We start from the raw sequence: 12,343 nt of genomic DNA on the forward strand, positions 1-12,343 counted from the left end.
GTATCCACCTCCGTATCCTCATCCATAGCCCTGTCAGTGATTGTCTGTGTAGTTATCTGTGTATTTATCTGTCCCTCTACCTGTAACAGCACATCTGTGTGTAATGGTAGCTGTATTTGTATCAGTGCCTTTCTGTGTAATGGTTCCTCTGTCTGTCATGGTACTTCAGTCAGTGATGGTGTTGCTTGCTTTATCTGCTGCTGTTTGTGTAATTGAATGCATCCTTGTATCTGTGACTGTACATGTATCCTAAATTGCACGTGTAATTGTGTCTGTATGTGGAACTGTATCTATTTTGTGCCTGTATCTGTAACTGTATCTACAATTCAGTATGAGTCTGTATCTATAATTATGTCGATATGGGTGATGGGACCAGTACCTGTATTTCTGATAGTGCCAGTATCTGTGTCTCTAATGGAATCTGTACCTGTAACTGTACCTGCATGGATAACATATCTGCAATGGTGCCTGCAACGTGAACTCTTTCTGTAGTACCATCTGGAATATTTGCATCTGCTATGGTATCTGCATCTGCAATGGCATCTGCAATGGTGTCTGCAGCTGGAATGGCATCTGCATTTGTGTCTGAAATTGTACATGCATCTGCACTGGCATCTGCAAAGGTGTATGTTCAGTGGTATCTATCTCCAGTCAAATGTTCTTCTTCTACTGTCTCTGCATCTGCAATGCCACCTCCAATGGTATCTGCATCTGCAGCTATAGTTCCATCTGGAACAACACCTGCATCTGTGATGGTATTTGCTTTGGTATCTGCATCTGTGATGTTATGAGGAACGGACTGTTCCTCTGCAGTGCGATCTGCAATGGTGTCTACAATGCTAATTCATTCTGCAGTGCCATCAGTGACGGCATCTGCATCTGCTATGGTATCTGCACCTTAAATGGAATCTGTAATGGTGCCAGCATTGCTACTAACTTCTGGAATTGCTCCTACAATGGCATCTGCATCTGCAATGATATCTATAATGGTATCTCCATCTGCAATGGTATTTGCGGTGGTATCTGCATCCGGTGTGATATCTTCAAGGGCATTTGCTGTGGTATCTCCAATGACACCTTCAATGGTATCTGAGCATGTCCTACAACTGCAATGGCATTTGTGTGGTATCTGGATCTGCAATGCTGTCTGCGTCTGCAATGTCATTTGCAGCTATTTCTGCATTTGCATGGGCATCTGCATCTTCAAGGGCCTCTGTCTCTGCTTCTGCAATGGTGTCTGCCGCTGCAATTGCATCTTCAATGGTATCTTCCCTGGCATCTGTACCTGCAATGACGTCAGCATCTTCAAAGGTATCTTCATTTGTAATGGCATCTGCAATAGCATCAACATCTTCAATGGCATCTCCATCTGTAGTTCCACCTGAAATTTCAGCTGCCCCTGCAATGTGATCTGCATCTGCTACGGCATCTTCGTCTGCAATGGTGTGTGCATCTGCTATGGCATCAGCAAGGAGACTGTAATGATATCTCCAATTGTTTACATCTTTTTTCCTGTATCTGCATATTTAATTGGTGTCTGTGATGGTGTCTGTAATGGTACCAGTACCTGTATTTCGGATGCTACCAGCATCTTTGTCTTGTCTTGTATATGTATGCATAATTGTACCTGTAACTGTATCTATATCAGTAATGGTGTCTGTATTTGCACATGTACTTGTAATGGTTTCTGTAAGTGTACATGTATCAGTATCTGCAACGGTATCTCCACCTGTATTGGCATCTGCAACTCTCTATGCATCTGCATGTGCCACGCTGTCTGCATCTACAACAGTGCCTCCATCTGCAACTGTATCTTAAATCTTATCTGCATCTGCAATTCATAAGTAACAAATTAATTTCTGCTTGCCTGTTGTCAAATTTGTATGCAAGGTTAGTGAGACCACAGCTGATCCACTTAGCTCCGTGTAGGTTCCCAGCTGTGAGTAATTTTGCCTCTGCAGTGGTGGATGCTCCCTCAGTAGCAGGAGGGTTTCCTGGTTCCAGTTCTAGACCGGTTGCAGCTTTCAGGCGGGAGTGATGGATCCAAGTCGGGTTTTCTTCCACCTTTACTGCTGAGAAAGGTTAGCAATACCAAGAATGGTCCCTCAGACCGAGGAGGTAAATTATCCTTTCTTTTGTGTACTTTTACTTAAATGTAATTCCCTAGATTGAAGGGGTGCAGAGCCCCTTCCAGAGGTACTGGTTGTATTATCTGTGCCCAGTCCCGATTGTATTTTAATAATTTCTGAACCTGTAAAATATATGGTGTCACATTTTCATTTCCCCTTAATAAACTTACATGATGGTATACATAAGTTCCAGGGAGTTGTATCAGTCTTTCAAAGAGTATTTCAGTGAGACATTTTTGTTGTTTATTGAGATCTTTGCTAAATATTCATTAAGGCTAAAGGTAGTGTGTCCAAGATGCAGCTACCTATTTGGCTGTGACATAAATTCCTGGTGGTGAACCAATTCTTCAGCACTGTCTGGGCTAGTGCAGCAGTCCCAAAATGCCCTGGATGTTGATGAATTTTTGTTATGGGAACCAGGCATTGCTTAGGTAAAATAAGAAGGTTTTCTGTACCTGATGGCCACATTCCCAGGGAGTCTTTGGTTGCTTCATACCTTTTCCAAGAGTCAATTTCTTTGGCAGGAACAGTCAAATACATCCCTTCAGGAGCGCGCACCACCAGGTCAGACCGTTGGACTGCTTGTAAGCCCAGCAGTCTTTCAAGCAGTAAGTGGTTTGTATGGCTGTTGTGCTGTGGCTTTAGCAGCAACATCTGCTAGATCATTCCCTATTTCTTTTGTCTTTTCACCAGGATCAGCTGGCTGATGAATGACAGCTATTATCTTTGGCAATTGTATAGTTTTTAACAGTTCAGTACTCCCACTAGCAGTTACAAACCCACACTGCTTCCCTAACTGTCCAGTGGCATAGCACACTCCAAATGCATACCAAGAATCAGTATAAATAGCCAGTCTTTTCTTTGGACAGCTGGCAAGTCTTTGTTAATGCAATCAATTCTGCTGCTTGTGCACTCAGCTTCAGACTGAGTGGTGAAGCCTCCACTACTTAATTTTCAGTAGTTACTGAATGACCCATAACCCGGTTACTGTTCAGATAATACGAGGACCTGTCTACACATAGTTCAAGATCAGGACCTGGAAATGACATCCCTTATTGGAGAAGGTAACCCAGATATTTTACATTTCTCTTACAAAAATTGTATCTTACATGGACAAGCTCAATGACCCTTCTCAGCAGTGGCAAACAGGAAGGTACAGGTGTCAGCTCTGTAAGACTCTTTGGCTACCAATAAATCATCAACATATTGTATCAGAATGTATCCATTTTTAAACACAGCATCCTGCAAATCTTTTGCTAAAATTTTTAGAAAAAATAGTGGAGGGCCCAGCAAAGCCCTGAGGGAGACTTGTCCATGTGAGCTGTATCTTTCTGCAAGTAAACACAAAAAGGTATTGAAAGTCCAGATGAATAGCTATACTGATTTAAGGTACCAAAAGTTGCCCCTGGATCTATTAGACGGGGGTAATTATGTTCATCGATCGAAAGGTTTAAGATAGGATTTTCATAAGAAGAGAGGGAAAATATTTCATATTCAGAGGTTTCTGTAGTGATCACACCATAGGTGCCTGCTATCTGTCACTCCTGGGTGAAATCTAGCTGCCGCTGTTGCATAGGGAAAGATTGCACACAGGATTGAAAGGTCTTTTGGGGAGGCTTCTTTTGTTTTATTTGTGTTTTGTCGTACCGGGCGCCCCCATTTCCAGTGGTTTTGTTGTCCATGATAATTACAACAGTTTACAACAGTCTTCTGTTCCATGAGATCCATTGCTTCTAAAATTTTCCCCTCTGCCCCTGCCTTGGAAATCTCCACCTCCTTGTCCCCTTAATCTAGGATTATTATTCAGCATTGCTGCCAATAGACTAGCTTTCTGTTTCTGTTCTTTTCCTTTCTTTTCTTCAGCTGTCTTTCAACTTTTCCATTAAAGACAAACATAGCAATGCTGACTTTTTCATCCAATCTTTTGCCCTGCCATCCTGGCATATGTTCAGAAAAAATATTTCTTAATGTCTGGGGCTGACTGATCTGCAAAGAAACATACCAGTAGAGTCCAATTTTCCTCATTTTCAGGGTTGACCCCTCCAAACAACATTCTCACATGTGTAACCAATGGGGTGGAATATTCAGAAGGATGTTCAGCATTTCTTTGCTGGCATGCTTGGACCTTAGCCCAATTTAAAGTCTTCTTTCCTGCAAGTTCTAAGGACTCTAACAATCCCGTCTCATGCTTTGCAGCACATCTCTATCAGCTGGTAAATTTGGAGGACTGACCTAGGTCATTGGCTGGCCATGGGGTTCTGCCCTGTGCTTCCCCAGCCGATCCGTGATTTGTTTCCCAGATGTTAATCCTTTCATTGGGAGTAAAGACAGTCTCAAACACTTGCTGCACATCAGTCCACGTAGGGTTATAAACACGGAAGATGCCACATACAGTTTGTATTGCCTCCTCTGGATCATCCTGCAGTCTGGGCACTTGTTGTTGTTAAAAAACCAAATCAGTGGGAGAAAATGGCACATGGACTGTTCCCACAGAAAGCTGGCAAGGTTCCAGTCCCAGTCCTAAAATTTCTTGTCAGAGAGGTGCTTGCAAACGAGAAGTTGTAGCCATAGCTGGAGCAGAAACCAGAGTAAAAGCAGAAAAAAGAGCATCAGGATGGGCAGGTGGAGCTGAATGTGGAACATCCCTGATTTTCCCATCTGGACAGAGATATTACTCAATTTCTGACCTGAACGGGAAGCTTCTGTCTGATACTTACAAATTCTGGAATGTAAAGAACTCTTATTCTCCCTGTTTGTTCAGAGATCTTTACTTACTCTCTGCTCAGGAAGGGAATTTTTTTTTTTTGATACTTCATATTTGATATACCAATAGTTCAGTAATCATCCCAGACATACCAATAGTGCATTTGTGATGGGAAACTAGCATAAATGGCTCAGCTTAATATCATCAAAAGAACCAGGCTGTGGCCATGTTTGGTACGCATTACCAAAGGTGATCACTTCTGGCCAAATTTCCTGGAACAGGGCAAACAAGATCCACATTTCACTACCCTGTGCCGGAGTATCTTGAGGTGAAGTCACCCACAAGCTGTCAGTGCAGATCATCGGGGTCTGGGTGGCAGTGAGATGCTGGGTCAGGTGAGCTGTCTGTGTCCCATCTGAGTCACCAAATTGCCCCAAAAATTTGCAAGTGGCCCGTGTCAACCGAGGAGAAGGGCTAGAACGCAAAGTATAGAATTAAAAAGGTAGATATTTATTTGTGCGCATGAGGTGTCCCAGCCAACTTGGGGCACTCCAAATGTGGTTTTACACAGGATTCTTATACCCTTCAAACATTCAGGTACAATATGATTTGACTAATCACTAACACACACACCACAGATTACTAATCATAGTAAAACTTTGCAAAGCAATGGTATTTCTGCAGCATTCTTGCTGCTTGCCTATTGATTCAGATGTCCCTGGAGTCAGTCTTGCTAGAGTCACTTGTCTATGATGCCAGATGATATTGGGAGGGTTTCAGATATGTGTCAGAGGGGCTGGGATGCTGGTGTTATCTTGGTTGTCCTGGAGTATCCTTTCTCCTTCATGGACAGCTCTAAGCTTTCACAAAGCAAAGTCCTTATCTCCAGGGCCAGGCTGTCCTTTAGTTTGTTTTACTTAAGCATGACCAATACCAAAGTCTCCAGGAAAATTCCACTACCTCATGATGTTATTACAGTGTATAATGTGAACTCATTATATATCTCTCTCTCTCTAAAAAAAGTTAATACACTTTAATACTTTAAAGACTGGTTGATATAATAGTTAGAGAAGGGAATTTTCATGACATGTCTTACGGGTCCCACGAGCCAGTGCCCCAAAAAGCCAGAGACAGGGTGATGGAAAGCCATCTGGAGAGGATCGGCCTCCTTTAGTGATTAGAATTGCTGCTGCAAATCGGAAATCCCCCTGCAGTGCTCACAGCATTTCAGTGTCCCCAGCAGAGCCATCCCACAGCGTTTCATCTCACTCGCTCCTGTGAGGAGGTTTCTGCTCTCTTTCCCTGCTCTCCGGCAATCAGACCCAATTCAAAGCTCGGCACGTGCTGCACAGCACTGCACGCCTTGCTCCTGGCACCCCCAGGGTACCCATCCTGCTGCTCAGTGCTCTAAGGATGCTCTGCCCTTCTTGTGCTTCCCCAAAAATGGGTGAATGACACTGGCCACCACAGCTTCAGTGGAAGCCTGGCTGTCTGTGCAAGCCCAGCAGAGCCTCTGGCAGGCGATCCAGGGCCAGATTAGCCCTGAGGGGGGACAAAATTCCCCAAGGACAGAAAGAAAGAGTGGGAAAGGGGTGCTGCAAGAGGGCAGGGGGCACCTGAAGCCTGCAGCCCTCATTTCCAAGCCCAACATTAGCCCAGAGCTGGCTGGAGCAGGGCTGGAGCCAGGCTGGGAAGCATGGCACCTGCCCTCCATGCTGCCTTCTCTCTGTCCAGGAGATCGGCTGCTTCAGGAGGAAGGAGCTGTGGTACTTTGCACAGGACCTGCACATGGTAGGGCACATCAGCATAAATCTGGGGCAGTCAGGGCCAACAGCAGCCCTGAGACACCACACCACGGGGACCAGCTATCACAAGGCTCCCCAAACCCCTCCAGATCCTGGGGGCTGCCTCTCCCTGCGCAGCCCAGAAGGGACCCACGTGCTCTCTCCTCGCAGAACACCTTCTGCTTCAGCCTAGGGTGCTGCACCTTCTTCCTTGTCCCCAACATCATCTTCAATGTTGGGCTTACCAAGAACTTCTGCCCCATCCAAAACTGGCTTATGGAAGCTGCAGGCACAGGGTGAGTGAGCTGCCCAGGGTGGGAGCACACAAGGAGGGAAGGGGGCTCCTCCTTGACCCCCCGATGTTTTCTCCTTCTCCCTCTGCAGATCTGCTGGGCCAGAGGAGACCTGTCCCTCCCACATCCCCCGCATTGCAGCACTCAAGCTCTAGGCCAGGGGTCTACTGGGTGCGGTGGCAGACCCTGCGCTCCAGGAGCTTCTGCCAAGCTCATGTCCAAGCATTGCAGAGCGCTGGGTTCCTCAGCCTCCTTCAGGCTCTGAGCATCTGTCAGGGATGCTCCCAGAGCCTGGCTGATCTGGGGTGCAAGGGAAGGGTCCCTGAAGCTCTTACTAACTTCTGGCTTACCCCTCACACTGGCAGACACTGCAGGGAAGGACGCCCACCCGCTGCCCCGTGATGCTTCCCCACACCTGGGATGGACCCCTGGCATGGCCCCACCGACATTCCCCAGGTAGGGGAACATCAGTGTGACAGAGCTTCACTTCCCTGACAGCAAGACCAGGACTGACCTCTGGACCATAGCAGTGAGTTCTGGACGTCAAGTCCACCATCAGGCCCAGTTCTTTTTGTTCTGCTCTTGGATTTTCTTAATGAGGTCACGAGGTAAACATCTCACCTCCGGATGAAGGTTCCGATCGCAGCTCTGAGAGGAAATAATGTTGAACAGCAGGCATTAAATGCAGGTGTGCTGCAATAGGTTGATGGAGGGAGGAGGTCCGTGCTGCAGAACCTCCCAAAGATCATTCCTTCAAAGAGAAAGACACAGGCAACGAGCAAAGGTAGACGCATACTGATATACAAGTTACACCAAGCCAAACCAGAACACGCTCAGACCCTCACTGCTTTGGGACTGTTCAGCTGAGGGTTTCCCAGACTGACTGAAGACTTGAGACTGGGGCAAAGCACTGCAGCATGACAAACACTCCCAGCAACTGAAGTTCTTGTTTGGCGAAGGCTATATCACAGGCCTTCAGCAAAAATGGAGGTGAACAAACAGCACTGCTCCCTGTCATAAGCTCCGTGACCCCCACAGATGTGATTGTCGTGGTTTAACCCCAGCCACTAACTGAGCACCACACAGCCGCTTGCTCACTCCCCCTCAGCAGGATGGGGGGAGAGAATCAGAAGGGTAAAAGTGAGAAAACTCGTGAATTGAGATAAAGACAGTTTAATAATTGAAATAAAATAATAATAACAATAAAATGTAATTAAAAGGAAAATAACAAAGAGAGCGATATAAAACCCAAGAAAGACAAGAGACGCAAATGAAAATAATTGCTCACCGCCAACTGACTAATGCCCAGCCAGTCCCCGAGCAGTGGCAACCCACCAACCTTCCCCCTAGTTTTACTGCTGAGCATGACGTCATATGGCATGGAATATCCCTTTGGTCAGTTGGGGTCAGCTGTCCTTGCTGTGTCCCTCCCAACGTCTTGTTCACCCCCAGCCTACCTGCTGGTGGAGTGGTACGAGGAGCAGAAAAACCCTTGACGCTGTGTTCGCACTGCTCAGCAATAACTCAAACATCCCTGCATTATCAACACTGTTTCCAGCACAAATACAAAACATAGCTACTGTCAAGAAAATTAACTCTAGCCCAGCCAAAACCAGCACAGTGACCCACAGTGTTTGTTTTAGGCATAACTGCTGCGCTCAAACCACTCCGGAGCAGAGCTCGCCCCCAGGACACAGCGGCAGGGACCTCCAGGCATAGCCGGGGGGGCAGCTTGCGCACCCCGACCCCTCACAGCCTGCTCCTGAAATTTGGCTCTGGCACTTTGTTCGTTGGGCCGCGTGGCCTCCAGGCACCTTGCCGCACTGGTGGGGGCTGCCTGCAGCATCTCTCCTGCCCTAACAGAGCCAGCCCGGACAGACCTCCTTGTATCCGGGCTGTCCAGGCAGCGCTGCCGGCACCCAGAAAGCTGCCAACAACCCCCAGAAGCTGTTCCTTCTCACCCCCACGGTGTGACATGCTGGTCAAACAGCAGCAAACATGGTATACTCTTCTTCCTGCCCAGTTATAATCCACCTACCAAAAATAAACACCAAAATGACACCAGCATTGCCCCCCAGTACCTGTATCCTAACCCTGTCCTTGTACCAACACCCCTGGTACCACCTTCTTTACCCCATCCTGCTACTGACATCCCCAGTACTGTCATCCCCAGTACTGTCATCCCCAGTAACAGCATCTCCGCACCACGCTGCTACCATTATCCCCACTACCAGCATGCCCCATCCCACTATAAGCAATCCCCACAAGTACCTCCTAGGGTTCCGGTATGAAAATCTAATTCCCTAACTATTGTACCAATTAGTCTTTGTAGTATGAAACTGCATAAACTTTCTTACGATAGATAGAGATATACATATAGTTTATATTGTATACTGCGTAGTTGTGGTTCAGTCAGCATTACTAAAGGACCCCAGCTCATTGCAAGGAGGAGAGCCCTCACCCTGAAGAAGAACAGATACCCCTGGACTACCCAGATCACGCCAGCATCCCAGCCCCTCTGACACCTCTGGGAAACCCTCCTCTTATCTGGCATCATAGACAAGTAACTCCAGCAAGACTGACTCGAGGGACATCTAGATCAAGAAAGAAGCAGACGGATGATGACACCACAGAATTAAATTGCTTTGTAAAACAGCAGCCTCTCTGTGTGTGTGCGTTAAGTAGCGATTGGTCAAATCGTGTCGTACCTGTACTTTCACCACGTGTGAAAACGCGTTGGGGGTGTCCTAGTTTGAATGGGACAGTGCATGTGCATGAATAAAAGAATTCCTCTTGTAATTCTGTACTTTGAGTCCCAGCCTCTCTCTGCAGTCAGCACAGGCCAGATGCCAAATTTTCATGACAGCTCCCCACCATAGCCACACAGTACCGGTGCCAGCACCGGTTCCACCACAGATGGAAGTGGAGATGGGGGGGACAAAACCAACCCAAAACCCAACGCTATGGGGATGGACCCCCCCCCCGAACCCTGTTTACCCCAAACAAACCCCACACTGACCAACTGCCACGGCAGGTACAGCAGCAGGCTCCTGGTGCTCCGGCACTCCGTGTAACCCCGCAGCCGGCTCTGCCAGCCAATCTCTCACCCATCACCCCTCTTCACTTCCCCCAACAGAGAGGCTCCCTCTGCAGCTGCCGACGGCGTCGGAGGTGCCTGGCATGAGCTTCACTGCCCCAGCCATGCCGCTGCCGGTCACTGCCTGCGTGCTGTCCTCTGTCCCGGGGCTGCTGGTGTCCTCTGAGCCTGCCCAGCTCCACCTCATCACCTACTAGCTGGCACAGGCCAGCATCTGGCAGGGGGTCCCAGGGCCCCTGGGAGCCCCAGGGCAGCTGGTGCAGCTCCCCCCCCATGGGTGCTCCCTGTCCCCCTGCCTATGGCTGGGGACAGCATGCTGGGACGGGGATGCTGGTGCCCAACCAGCCGATGGGGCTAGGGCTATGGGCCACGGAGAGCCCCTGTACCGCACGAGCTCCTATGTGCTGCTACCCATCCCTGCCTGCCCCAGCCCCCCACCTCCCTGCCGTCCCACGGCTCAGCACTGGGTGCAGTGCTCCCCTGTGCTCCACAACCTGATCGGCAGTGCCAAGAAGCCGTCGGAGGCCTCCAACAAGGACGTGGTGGACATTGAGGACAGCATGCCCACCACCAGCCCTGACAGAACCATGATGAAGCCCAAAGGTGAGTTTTGGGGGGTAGCAGAGCCCCAGCTTGACCACGTTTCTCCATGAGCTCCCTGACTTCTCCAATTGTGTGGCAGAGGGAGGCTGCCCCAAGGAGGGAGTGGTGGGGCTGGGGGACAGTGAAGACACCGTCCCCGATGTCCCCAACATCCCCAACTTGACCACCTACCTCAACAAGCTCCCTGACCTCTCCGAGTACAGGGCAGAGGGCCTCAGCCCCAAAGAGTGAGTGGCGGTGGTGGGGCTGGGGGACAGTGAAGACACCATCCCCGATGTCCCCAACATCCCCAACTTGACCACCTACCTCAACAAGCTCCCTGACCTCTCCGAGTACAGGGCAGAGGGCCTCAGCCCCAAAGAGTGAGTGGCGGTGGTGGGGCTGGGGGACAGTGAAGTCATGGTTGATTATGTCCCCAACTTGACTGCCTTCCTCAACCAGCTCCATGACCTCTCTGAGTATGTGGCAGAAGGTGGCTGTCCCATAGAGCAGGCAGTGGTGGTGGGGTTGGGGGATGGCGAGGACACCACCCCTGATGTCCTCTATGCCCCCAACAGCCTCGCCAGCACTACTTTTCTCAACAAGATCCACAGCTTCTTGGAGTACGTGGTGAAGGGCGACAGACCTGAGGACCAAGAGGTGGTGGTACAGCAAGGACACCATCCTGACTGCTGATATCCCCACCTTGACCACCATCCTTGATGAGCTCCCTGACCTCTCAGAGTATGTGGCAGAGAGCAGCTGCCCCAAGGAGCAAGTGGCAGTGAGGCTGAGGGATGGCAAGGACACTGTCCCCAATGTCCTCAACTTGACCACCTACCTCAACAAGCTCCCTGACCTCTTGGAGTACAGGGCAGAGGGAGGTTGCAACAAGGAGCAAGTGTTGGCAGTCATGCTGGTGGATGGCAAAATCACCTTTCCCAATGTCCCCGACAGCCTTGCCAGCATCGCCTTCTTCAATGAGGTTCCTGACTTCTTGGAGTACAGGGATGGAGGGCAACTGCCCCGAGGACCATGTGGTGGCGGTGATGCTGGGGGATGCTGACCCCTTTTGGAGGTGGAGGGTGGTGACATCCCCCTTGCTGGACCCCAAGAGGAAGCAGGGTGGGGTGGCGGTGGTCCTCCCCACCTGGCTGTCAGTGAGTCCCTTGAAGATTTCGGAGAAGAGTCCTGAGGAGACTTCAGAGGACAGTACTATGGAGAGTCCTGTGAAGGGTCCTCTGGAGATTCCCCTGAAGGGTCCTTTGGAGAATCCCCTGCTGAGCCCTCTGTGGATCCCACTGCTGAGTCCCCTGGCCAGGCCCCCGACTGCCCCCACTGTCATCCACCCCACATGGCTCAACTGGTGGAGGAGGCATTGCAGAGGCAATCCCAGGTGGTTTTGACCCACTTGCTGCTGCAGCTGGGCATTGTCTCCTGCCTGGTGATGTCCAGGTTGGACAAGGTGGGCGGCAAGCAGCCCGAGCACCCTGCACTGGCTGGCACCCCCAATATACAAAAGACCTCCCCACAGGACAACATCCCACCAAAGAAGAAGAAGATGGTGATGTGCTGGATGGCAAAACACTTGAAAACCCTGTGGGAGAGGAATTTGGATGGGGATGGAGCAGCGGTGGGTGGAAACGGGAAGCAGCAAGCGGAGAGCATCTGATGACAATGTGCCCAACAAGCGACCTAGAACCTGGGGGGACACCTGGGGCCAAAAGTGCCCCATCCCCCCCCCAACGCCCCCC

This window comes from Haliaeetus leucocephalus, unplaced genomic scaffold, assembly GCF_000737465.1.
Source record: "Haliaeetus leucocephalus isolate CR32 unplaced genomic scaffold, Haliaeetus_leucocephalus-4.0 Scaffold517, whole genome shotgun sequence".
NCBI classification, from domain to species: Eukaryota; Metazoa; Chordata; class Aves; order Accipitriformes; family Accipitridae; genus Haliaeetus; species Haliaeetus leucocephalus.